General features: G+C 36.8%; 1 protein-coding gene across 2 annotated transcripts in view; it reads left to right on the plus strand.

Moving 5' to 3' along the window:
- The window catches only part of akap6 (A kinase (PRKA) anchor protein 6), a 154,825-nt gene that overhangs the window by 55,717 nt on the left and 85,653 nt on the right, over positions 1 to 13,455 (plus strand). The window lies entirely within an intron of this gene.

The following is a 13,455-nucleotide window of genomic DNA, read 5'->3' on the forward strand; positions in this document are numbered from 1 at the left end:
TGGGTAATTGCACTCCAATTAGGTGGCGTGTTTGTGTGCCGGGCCCTGAGAGCGAGGCCTGGCGGGAACCGCGAGGCGTGTTTGTGTTTCTGTGTGGCGTGTGTGTGAACAGCAGCTTTAGGAACAGCGTGATCTCAGTTGGATTTCCCCCGGGAGCGTCGGCATCGCCAGGACGCAATCTCCCTTTCTCCTCTGCTCCGTAATCTCTTCTGCTTCATCTGCAGAAAACAGGAACGCCAGGGCCTAATATTTCTCTCTCTGTTGCTCTTTCTTCTGTCTTTTTCCCTTCTCCTTTAACTGCTCAGACAGTGGTTATGTTTGGAATGGCATATTAAGATAGCACTTTTTCTATTTCAGCATGATACAGTATATTAGTATAAATAAAACACTTCTGCATTTAACAAAATGTGCAATATGAACCAGAATTAGAACATATCTATTTTCACTCTTTGATTATTTGCGAAATGTTTACAAAAATGTTACACAAAAGTGGATTAAATATGCAAAATAATCCATGGCAGTGCTTAAAATGTAATACTAGTATAGTGCAGAGTATTTGCTGTAAAAATCTGATATCTGGCCAAGCCTAGAAATTAGGCAGTTTAGTCCAAATTTTCTGAAGAGATTTGATCGCTTTATATGATGAACAGATAGAATTTAGGCTTTTATTCACATAAAAACATACATCAGCGCACACATTAGATATGGTAAACGGTTTAGCTTGAACCAATGAGATTCATTTTCATGTGTTACGCAGCACGTTTGAGCTTTCGCAAGAACCAATGAGGTTCATTCTCGTGTTACGCTGCACATTTGAGCTTTCGCAAGAACCAATGAGGTTCATTCTCGTGTTACGCAGCACATTTGAGCTTCTGCAAGAACCAATGAGGTTCATTCTCGTGTTACGCAGCACATTTGAGCTTTCGCAAGAACCAATGAGGTTCATTCTCGTGTTACGCAGCACATTTGAGCTTCTGCGAGAACCAATGAGGTTCATTCTCGTGTTACGCATCACGTTTGAGCTTCTGCGAGAACCAATGAGGTTCATTCTCGTGTTACACTGCACATTTGAGTTTCTGAAAGAACCAATGAGGTTCATTCTCGTGTTACGCAGCACGTTTGAGCTTCTGCGAGAAACAATGAGGTTCATTCTCGTGTTACGCATCGCGTTTGAGCTTCTGCGAGAACCAATGAGGTTCATTCTCGTGTTACACTGCACATTTGAGCTTTCGCAAGAACCAATGAGGTTCATTCTCGTGTTACGCAGCACGTTTGAGCTTCTGCGAGAAACAATGAGGTTCATTCTCGTGTTACGCATCACGTTTGAGCTTCTGCGAGAAACAATGAGGTTCATTCTCGTGTTACGCATCACGTTTGAGCTTCTGCGAGAACCAATGAGGTTCATTCTCGTGTTACACTGCACATTTGAGTTTCTGAAAGAACCAATGAGGTTCATTCTCGTGTTACGCATCACGTTTGAGCTTCTGCGAGAACCAATGAGGTTCATTCTCGTGTTACGCAGCACGTTTGAGCTTCTGCAAGAACCAATGAGGTTCATTCTCGTGTTACGCAGCACGTTTGAGCTTCTGCAAGAACCAATGAGGTTCATTCTCGTGTTACGCAGCACGTTTGAGCTTCTGCAAGAACCAATGAGGTTCATTCTCGTGTTACGCATCACGTTTGAGCTTCTGCAAGAACCAATGAGGTTCATTCTCGTGTGTTATGCAGCACGTTTGAGCTTTTACAAGAACCAATGAGGTTCATTCTCATGTTACACAGCACGTTTGAGCTTTTGCACGAGATGCAGTATTTCATGCAGTGTGCTTTGACTGTTTACTGCCCAATTTGGCAAATTTAGCATTTCATTCAATGCATACAGAATACTTATAGTCTGCATACACTTTCTTTCAAAAACAGTTGGTGGTATTCTGAACAAACTTAATGTGAACAGGCCCTACTTGTTTCTAGTTTGTGGGCACCGACATAAATAATCGGGGTGCTTTTAAATTGTTTTGTTGCAATTAGAAATCACCACAATCAGTGTGATCAGTCAGCGTTGACAGCCATTAGCCGCTTGGTTACAGCGAATTAAGAGAGAGAGGGGTGAGTGATTCATTATCTGAGAGCTGTTAATGATGATCGGATGCATTGCCTAATTAGAGACAGGCCAGAGGATTGTGGGAAGGTCACACAAGGAGCCACAAATCTCTCTCTGTCTGAATCAGGGCGGATCCTGTAGGTCGAGGGCAGGTGTTGTGAATATGGGTCTATGTGGGATCTTGAGCCTAGATCAAACCATACAGTATGTGTCTTACGTCGGATCACTGGTGGTGATTTCAACATGGCTACCGTGCAGTTACGTTAGTTTATTTGATATTCTAACTAATGGAATTTTTGCATATACCACTGTTTAAATGTTTGGGGTCAGTACCATTTTTATCAACAATGATAATAATAAATGTTTCTTGAGTAGCAGCATATTACAATGATTTCTGAAGGATCATGTGACACTGAAGACTGGAGTAATGATTCAGTAATGAGTAATGAAAAGCTTTAGCCTACATCACAGGAATAAATTACATTTTAATATATATATATATAATAGAAATTGTCATAATATTTCATAATATTACTGTTTTGCAACCTTTGTGAGCATAGGAGACTTCTTTCAAAACTAAAAAAGGTTCTGGAGATATCAGTGAATTTGTCAGTTTTCAAGTCTTTTATGGTTGCAATCTCTATGAAATGTATAAATGGAAAGGTCAAGGAAAAGTCAGTTTTGCTTTAAAGACATTATTGAAAATAATGCAACATATTAATTTAAACCTAAACTTTAATGTTAACTAAAGTTTAGATTTATAGATCTTCATTTACTTTGCTTATACTAACATAGTATAATTGCATCAGACATTAAAGTTTGTTTAACTTTACTGAAGGGTACTGCGTGCTTTCACGCAGGTCAAATACTCAAACAAATGCTTTAAAGAGCCTGTCTCAGGTCACCACATGGCCCATAGATTCATCTTAATGGAGGATCAGGGAATTCATATCACTTTCACATCCCTGTTTCACTGACTAAACAATATTTGGAAACTGCTGTCAAGGCGCTCTTTTCAATGACAAGCCCCCCTCTTTGCTATTAATTCCTAATGCCTCAACACAACAGGTGTCGTTTGCGGTCATTAATTTGCTTTGGTTAAAAAACGGCTCACAAATGAGCAATGCGTGCCGTCAGAGGAGTAATATATACCGCCTTACCCAGACACTAAGTCTGTCCCTAGAATGCCATTAAGGTGTGTACAAAGCAGGCCACATCTCTCTCGACAGTCATAACGGTTTGTTATTATAGCTGCAAACATATGTTCGCACCCACGTCTTGCCGTCGCATTGTGCCGTCTGAATTATTTTCTCAAGACCATAAAGTTTTAACATGGCTGGATGCTGGTCAAATGGCAATCCTGAGGGAATCCTGTCTAATTTAGTTATTCGCCTCTAATTAAACTGTAGGGGGAACATCACATAGACAAAAGTGGGGGGAGAGGCAATCATTAACAGCATGAAGCACCAAAAATCCACTCTCAATTGCATGTTTCTTAGAAGAGAAAATTGTCACGCTCAAATCCGCCAGACTCTCTGCTAGACGGAGACATTCTTTCATATCTGCACTAACATATACCTCAGTGAGGTACACGTGACTTTGTGTAAATCGGCTAAATGTCACAAGACGCGCTGAAAGGATAGATGGCTGGTGGACTTCATATGTCCTACATATGTGTAGGGATTCATGGGTAATATTTGATATGTGTTGACCAGATGTGTGCAATGAAGAGTTAATTTGCGCCATCATATTCGCTGTGGGAATTCTCTGATCCGATGTCAGGCTGTGACACATCTTCGTTCTTTTCTTAGTGAGATTTATCCAGCTATAGAAAGGGATTGTATCCATTCGCTGCTTATTACATTGACTCGTTCTTATTTTGAAATCAAATATGTGAGCACTAAACCCTGCTTTACCCGTATAGACACCTGCCATCCGGTTATTTAGATTAGACAGAATGTCAAAGACCAGTGGGATTGTGAATGTAAATAAATGCAGTGGTGTTGTTTAAGTAGACCAAAAAGTAAAAAAGAACATTTGGCCAGTAACTGTGCATTCACACTGTACCAGGACATAAAAGTGGACTCTGATCTCTCTTTTTAAACCTATTTTACTTGTGACCAGCTGTCAACACACTTTCTGTTATTTTATTTTATTTTATTTTACTTTATTTATTTTATTTCATTTTATTTGCATTCACACTCTCATCTGTAAATGTGGATCTTTTTTTTCAATCTTGGATTTTATTGTGGCCAGTTGTAAGTCTACTTTTATTTTTTATTTAATTTGATATATTTTATTTTTTATATATTTATAATTTTATATACTGATTATTTGTGTTAGTTTATGTTGTTAGTAATTTTACGTTAGTTTGTTTGATTTGACTTATGGAATTGTTGCTTGCATTACTTGAGATATATATTTTAAATAAATTAATGCTTTTATTCTGCAAGGATGCATTAAATTGATCAAAAGTGACAGTAAAGAGATTACATTTTTTAGTTATATATATTATATATTGATATAGATATATTATTTATTTTACTTTTTACTTTAATTTTACTATTAACAATAAACAAGCTAGTTTGTGAACATAAAAACGTGTGATAATTCAATATCCCAACCCACCACCCCTCTCGCACCATGCTTAACCCAGCGGTCTCTTTACAATGGGATACATACTAGGTAGATAATATCACTGAAAAAGCAAAGTCATAGGAATTATGAAACATAAATTACAGGAATACAAAAAAAAAAACAGATAAGGGTATTCACTTGTCATTGTTATGTGCAATATATACTTGGAAATCTTCTCAGCAGCTATAGTCCAGCAGATCTTTAATGTAGAGATTTGTGCAAAATTCACCTGAGCCGTGCATATTTCCAACATTATAATGTCCTGGAGTAGTGTTAACACCACTTGTAAATATCCAGGGTGTGTGGTTGGAGCCAGTAGGTTTTTTTGCAGACGTCAGACCGGCAAGCCAATCCATTTTTTGCAGCTTAGAGAAGGCCAACATAGAATCGTCATTCATTAGCAATACAGAGGGGTTCAGCAAGCTTTTATTTTACTTTTAAAGGGGTGGTTGATTATGATTTCACTTTTTTAAATTTAGTTAGTGTGTAATGTTGCTGTTTGAGGATAAACAACATCTGTAAAGTTACAACGCTCAAAGTTCAAAACAAAGGGAGATATTTTCTTTCAAATAAATAGTTTTTAAGGACTACAAGAACCGGCTGGTAGGGACTACACGACATAAAATTTACATAAAACCCGCCCCGAAGAACGCGATTTATAGATTATCATGACAGAATATGCTAATCAATGACTAGAATATACTACACATAAACTACATAAATTCATCAACTAACCATTCAGAAATGTCCATGATCTTTCTTGAGTCTCTCTGACTCCGGTTTGAACATAAACATTGACATTTTCAGTGCATGTCTGTGTAAGGACACAAACTGTTTAATCTCAGCCCTATGTGCCCGGCAGTGTTGGGCAGTAACGCGTTAGAAGTAACGCGTTACTGTAATCCCATTACTTTTTTCAAGTAACGAGTAAAGTAAGGGATTACAATTGCAAAAACAGTAATTAGATTACTGTTACTTTCCCGTAAGGGGGCTGCGTTACTGCGTTACTGTGATGTTGTTTCGTTAGACTGTCTCGTGAGTCGTGGCTTAATTTGAGCCGGAACACGCCCGACGTTGGATACGGAACCTTTTTATTGGATCCGGCACCTCCTATGTCACTATGGAAAATTAATCGCCTAAATAAAAATAAAAAATACTATTTGTGTAGCCTAGTGTTCAATGTTGTTATCGATAGAGCTGCGCGAATGGGGTATTATTTATTTAATCCGCAACCGCATCACAAAACTCATCATCCGTAAATGCTGATGCGAGCCGCGAGAAAGCCCTTGCCTGTTCTAGAAAGGATGCAGCAAAGATATTTAATGCTAATGTATGAGACATCGGCCTACGCTGAGTTTCATTCATTTATGAGGTGCGCGCTCTAGTTAACAATGAAAGTGAAAGTGAACGCGGCGCGCCGGCTCCTCCATGTCACGGTTATTGTCTGCTATATTTGCCTTGTATTTGTTAAATACATGCAAATGGTTGATGAAACATTTATTAAAATAAGATACAAAAATAATTGAATTTATACAAAACGAAATTAACTTTAAAGAAAGGCTTTTAACAATGCAATGCAAGTGAACGCGGCGCGCTACCGCCTCAATGCACGGTTATTATATTGTCTGCTATATTTGCTTTTTATTTATTAAATACATGCAATTGGTTGATGCAATATTTATTAAAATTAAGATAAAATTTATACAAAACGAAATTCACTTTAAAGAAAGGCTTTCTACAAAGGAAAACTCCATGAAATGGTAAAAACATGTCTGACGATTTACAAAAACAAAACGAATCTGCTCTTTAATGTTAAAAGACGTAACTGTTAATAATTTGGAATACAGTCATGAGAGACTTTCATTTTAATTAGTTTATTGCTGTATTTTATTTGAATCTAATCGAATAGAGGATTTTACAAAAAAATATTTGCATTTTATATGCTGGAATATGCAGAAATATAAGTTAACAGAAGAAGGACTTTGTGTATTTCGTTAAAATATGGTGGACTCTGCAGAAATTGGTTAAATGTTCAACATTTTTCTTCAAGTCTGAGACTGTTGCATTTAATTAAATTTTTGGTTGATGCAATGTGCATAAAGTTAAAATATTGAAACTAATTAAACAAGTTTTAAAAAAGAGAATGTTTAATTTGATTCAATTTTAGATGATGGAATATGCAGAAAGAATAGAATTAGGCTGAAAGGTCTGCTTTTATAGCGTATTCAGGTCGTGCATCATGTTTTTGAAGTAAAGTAACTAGTAAAGTAACTAGTAAAGTAACTAATTACTTTTGAAAATAAGTAATCAGTAAAGTAACTGGATTACTTTCTTGGAGAAGTAATCAGTAATCAGTAACTAATTACTATTTCCAAGTAACTTGACCAACACTGGTGCCCGGGAGCAGCTGCTCATTTGCATTTAAAGGGATAGACACAAAAACGGGGCGCTTTTGCTCACCCTCAAAAAGTGACAATTTTAACAAGCTATATAAAAATATCTTTATATCACATACACACTCTGAGGACATCAAGGACTTATTTTACATCTTGTGAAAAGGGCATTATACCACCTCATTAAGATTTATTTTTTCTAAATTGATTTATCAGAGAAAATGTATACAGCAATATATTCCAGTAATATATAGTTATGCACGCTCACAAATCCTCTCATTAACAAAGTGTAGACACAATGTAAATAAGAGATGCCATTGTGCAGTGTAGACAGCTTCATTGATTATAACTGAACTTTGTGAGATCACGAACTGAGATGAATGACAGCTTTTTAGTGATTTTAAACGGAGCTGTCTTTGCGTACTTTGCACTTTCTAGGCTATATATAATCCATTCAGAATTTGAATGTAAGTCGACACATAATGGTAATTGATATGATTAGCCTTTGGCTTGACTACGTTATGAAACGGCTAATAATGTGTTGCTAATGTTGCTAAAGGCACCTGTCTTCAAAAAATAAGGATCCAGAAATAATGATAGAAAAAGCTCTGCGCGCACGTTGACGGGATTGGTTGCAAGTTTGTGAAATACACCACACAGACATATAAACAAACTTGATTTTCACTGAAAAGACCTTTTGGACTTTTTTCATAGTGGAATAGTATTTTAATAATGCACAATGCACATTTAATGCAAATTGAATCGGCAGACTCTTGAGTTGATCCAAGTTCGGTTTACTTTAATAAAGGGGTTGGAGTTCATTTGGAGTCTTGCGAAGCTCTCTCAGACACCTTAAACGAAGCAAGTGTGAAAACGACCTGAAAGTCCCTGCCCCTGATTAGACCATGTTATTTCTCACTAGCCAGTCTAATCCTGTAACTAACCTTGTAAAAATCGCCCTGGGGTTAACAACCGAACCACGGTGCTCTAACATTTACTCATATTTTTTTGGGTCAGAATTTCCACACGCATCCTCTTTACTGGTTTATCGACTTGTTGGGGACCTCCTCCATGGCCCGAAGAGTTTGCAGTATCTGCACCCGTCCCTCTCGCAGCGGCCGGGCAGAGTGTAGTCCCTGCCAGCTGTATGTGGCATATTCCTCCACTGTCATATGTATGTATGTATAAGGCAGGCAGGACTCTTATCGGAGACTCCTTAGAGACAGCTTGTCTGCCCCGGGGCGGTTATTTCACCCCTTGCTCTGCGCTGAGCGCGGCACGCTGAGGAGGAGGAGGAGGGGGAGGGCCTGGTTTCTGTTCGCTGGCATATGTTAAAAGCAGCCATGCCACACTACGCCACCCAGCCATGCATATGGAGCAGTCTTAGGTATATCAAAGTCCCCATAAAAAGTGACCCGGGGTTATTTTTGGGGAAAATGAAATTACAGGAGGTGGCAGCCGAAGTTTTGGAGGAGAGCAGACCCGGCCACCTCTGTGTTATAAGTGCAGACTTTTAAAGTAGAGTTCACTCCAAATTTGACGTTAGTTAAGAAATTGGGAATTTAAATTGGACTTCTTAAGGTTTGATGTATGTTTAGCCGCACTGTGATAGAGTTATAGTTTGACATGCTGTAAATTGAGATTTTTAGGATATAAGGAAAGTTTGAGTCAAGAAGTCTTGTTCGTTCTTGAAGTATTTATGGTTCATCCTGTTATATATTGTATGTATACATACACATTGTATATATATATACATACATACATACATACATACATACACCCAAGCAACTGCATATTTTATTTAGAAAACAGTTCATCTTTTAATATAATTATATATATATATTATAAAAGTTATACAATGAGATCTTACATAAGCTTTCTACTTTAAACAAATGTTCTGTTTAACTTTCTATTCATCCAATAATTAAATACTAATTTTGTTTATCCCGGTTTCCTCAAAATATGAAGCAGCATAAGTGTTTTCAACTTTGATAATAATCAGAAATGTTTCTTGAGAAAATCATCATATTAGAGTGATTTCTGAAGGATCATGTGACACTGAAGACTGGAGTAATGATGCTGAAAATTCAGCTTTGCGTCACAGGAATAAAGGACAGTTTAAATATATTCTAATAGAAAACTCTTATTTTGAATAGTAATAATATATTTCACAGTGTTACTGTTTTGCTGTATTTTTCAGGGTGGTAAAGTATGATTTTCAGGGTGGTAAAGTATGATTTCACTTTTCTTACTTTAGTAAGTGTGTAATGTTGCTGTTTGAGCATAAACAACATCTGCAAAGTTACAACGCTCAAAGTTCAAAGCAAAGGAAGATATTTGCTTTTAAAGAAAAGGACTACAACAAACGGCTGGTTGGGACTACACGACATTCCTCCCGGGTTAGTGACATCACCAACCCTAAAATGTACATAAACCCGCTCCCGGGAACACGCAGTGTTGAGAAGAGGAAGAGTTGTTGTATAAGAGTACATTTGTGAGTCAGCTCAAACTTTAGCATCCATCTTTTCACATGCAATAGAAAGTCACTCTGTGTGCATCTATATTCATTGCAAAACAGTTCCTATACGAGCGATTTATAGATTACCATGACAGAATATGCTAATTGAAGATCAGCAACATAAATTCATCAACTAACCATTCAGAGACGTCCTGTTGCATTCTACATGTTGTCACTTCTTCTTGAGTCTCTCCATCTTTGTCTGACTCCGTTTAAACATTAAAGACAGTTTCTGACATTTTAGTGTGTCTGCGTGAGGTAATCGCAGTGCTAACACACATGAACCCCGCCCTCTGCAGCAGCTCATTTGCATTAAAAGGGCCGGACACAAAACAGTGCGTTTTTGCAAACCCTCAAAAAGTGACAAATTTAACATGCTAGCTATATAAAAATATCTGTGGGGTTAAAACTTCACACACACACTCTGGGGACATCAGAGATTTATTTTACATCTTGTGAAAATGGCATTTTACCACCCCTTTAAATAAAAAGAAGCTTTAGTGAGCATAAGATCCTAATCCTTAAGGATGCGCAATAATACAAATGAAGGTTCCTTTAGCAAACAGCAATAGTATAATATAAAAAATTTAACTGTGAAACATGTTTGCAAATCCATCCCAGACTCATGAGAGCTTGTTTAACAGAACTTCTGTTAATTTTGAAAGACTTAATATTCATCCAACCTCTCCTGAAAAAAAAAAAAGTTTATCAAGTTCTACATGAGAAATGAAAAATAATCAAGGACCCAAATAGGTAGTCATTTATTCCAGGTCTCTCTGCTTATATTAGCATGCAAAAGCACTCGAGCTGTAATTCATAAAGTGACTTAAAATTGACATACCTCTTTAAGTGTTTTTTTTTTTCTCTCGCTTTCTTTTGCCAACGGCAGTTTAACAATTGAAATGAATGTTTTATGAAAAAATTAATAGTGCCTAGTTTTTGCAGACAGTTTCAAATATTTAATCACACAAATGATATGAATTAATATGCAGACAAGGTTTAATTCATATTAATTTTTCCTTCCAAATGAGATGTACGAGCAACGTGTTTTGCAATGAATATTGTTAGCATGACTTGAATAAGTGGCTATGTGAAATGTGCACTTCATAACTGCCTTTGCCTTCCGCATCCATTCTTTTCCTGTGTCTTTTTCCAGGCGTCCTAATTTCAGAGTTCACCAGGAGATGCACTGGAATATTGTAATTTCTATTTTTTTATGAAGGATGCATGGAGACATAAGGATTTTCCAATCAGCCGTATACATGTATGAAGTCGTAAACCCCCGGCCTATGCTGAAAAACTCCTCTAGTGTGACTTAATTCGTTTTTTTTTTTCTCTCCCTCTATCCCTTGTCCTTTGGCTATATATCGTGCCTGAGAAAGTCTGGAATATAAACCAGATTGTATTTTTTTTTTTTTTCATTTGTATTCTGCATTCTGCACTTGGCAATCGGATCAAAGATTACCCAACTTGCTTGCGAAATAAAGCAACAAGGATCACTTTAGGCTGTAATTATTGGAATCAGAGAGCTTTTTCTGAAGAAAGCACAATGCAGAGGGATGGTACACGCTGTCATTTCCTGCGCAGTCTTGATGGCACGACTGTAGATGTTTAGTCAACTCTGTCAATCGAAATCAGATTAAGACTGATCTGATAAACGTGCTGTGATGGTTTGATGTGGCTCTTGAAATGCATTTGATTTTTTTCCCTTTAATACACTGTTAAAAAAGTTTTCAAAAGGGGAGTTTCACAGTGATGCCATAGATAGAAGAACCATTTTTGATTCCCCACCTTCATTATCATAAAAATAAAGGTTCTTAATTGGCTTTATCTATGGTTCTATGAAGAACTTTAAACCTCCATTAAACCTTTCCAACACAAAATATTTTTTATTGCGGAAAAAGGTACTTCAAATTATTATAATGTTTTTTTTTTAACGTTCTTTTATGGCAACACTGAAAAAAATGTTTTTTGGTTATTTTTAACATTTTTGCATGAACATTTAGCTAAATGCTCACCGTCAGATCTATATGGGACTGAAAGTCTCGCTGTGTCTAGAATGAGCTTGATTTTGATCTGCAGACATCGACCGAGGAACATGTTGGAAAAATGGACATTAATAATTGCATGACTCTTTATTCTCAGTTCTCTCTCTCTCTCTCTCTCTCTCTCTCTCTCTCTCTCTCTGAAGCGAGCACTTAGCCTTCAGTCACTGCGGAATAATTGTCAATGAATATTTAACAAGCCTTCAGTAGGACGGATAGGCATCTGAGAGGCATCAACGCTCTCTCTGTATTATTAATATTGGAAATGCTATAGACACACTGTAGTCAGTGGAGCAGAGTGCATACTGGATTAGCAACTGAAAATGATACAAATGTGAATAAACTAACTCCACCACCAGTGCAACGTCTGCTGGCTTCCTGAAGCTCTGCAGAAAACAAGTTTGAGTCCAATTTCTTATTTCGTTCAGGGGTGAATGTCACAGGACCTGTCAGGAACCTGTCCGGGCCACATTTCATCCCGAAACCGTAAGAAACAGGAAATCCTATTTTCTGTAAATAATAATAATATTAATTGGGGTGTTTTCTTTATTCAAAAATAATATTTTATATAATATAATATATCATAAAAATGATTTAAAAAATCACATTGTTTTGATTTTGGGATGGAAATAATGCAAATATAATTACTTATATTTGACTTTATTTTGTACTGAAATTGTCATAAAAATATAATATCTGATAGAGAAAAAAATGATGCAAAAAAATTGAATTGATTTTGATTTTGGGATGTGAAAAAAAGTAGTCCTAATTATAAGTAAGTCATTTTTATGCAAAATATTATTTTGTTTATATGTAGGAACAAACTTAAAAGCCAAAGTATAAAAATATAGTTTTTTTATTTTGATGTGAAAATGGTCATAAAATGTAAGTAAGTGATTTTATTTAAAACATAATTTTGTTTGTATTTGGGAACATTTTCATTCAAAATAAAATGGGAAAAAAAACAACTTATTCTTATTTTCAAAATATATATTTTTTTCTTTTAGGATTAAATGTAAGCTGGACATGGTTTTGTAAAATCATCCCACAGAGATTTGCTGATTTTAAAGTTCTCGCAGGTGTATTTGAAACCCTTTTTTATTTGACATGTTCTGCCTTTTTTTTCTTTGTCTAAATCAGTAATGCTTACGGCCGATCTGGTAAACATAAACCTGTCGGCCATGCGATGAAATACGGCGCGGTGGAATTACCTTATCACGAGCGCACATTTAAGCATGCCTCTCAGGTGAGATGCACAAAAACACATCCCATCATTTTCTCAGACTCCTCGATGACTGTCAGAAGAACTTCATGTTCTCCGCTCTCTCTCCCTCTCCTGTCTTGAAGTGATATAAAATTCTAATGTCTGCCCTCTGGATCTCTTTCTCCTGAAATCTGGCCAAAGCACTGAAGGTATGCGAGCTCGGTGACATGCATGAGAAGGAAAACAGGAAGATGAGGTGATGGCAGGAAGCCTCACTCATGAAATATATTCTGGTGATGGAAAAAAAAGGAAGAAAGACGACATAAAATGCATGGGCCTTACTTTGGTATTTGTATGTATATTTTATAGTTGTAGCATACTGCTACAAGCGCTTTGTTCTGTGCATTTGGATGCATTGATGAGCCATAATGATTCCCCTCAGCTTTTACGACAGGCTGTGGCAGATGCTCAGACTTGTAAAATGTTATATTACCCAGAATCAGAATTGGTGCCCATACTAGACTGTGTATGCTCTTAAAAATAAAGGTTCTTCGGTTCAG

Source organism: Phoxinus phoxinus, assembly GCF_949152265.1.
Source record: "Phoxinus phoxinus genome assembly, chromosome: 13".
Classification (NCBI taxonomy): Eukaryota; Metazoa; Chordata; class Actinopteri; order Cypriniformes; family Leuciscidae; genus Phoxinus; species Phoxinus phoxinus.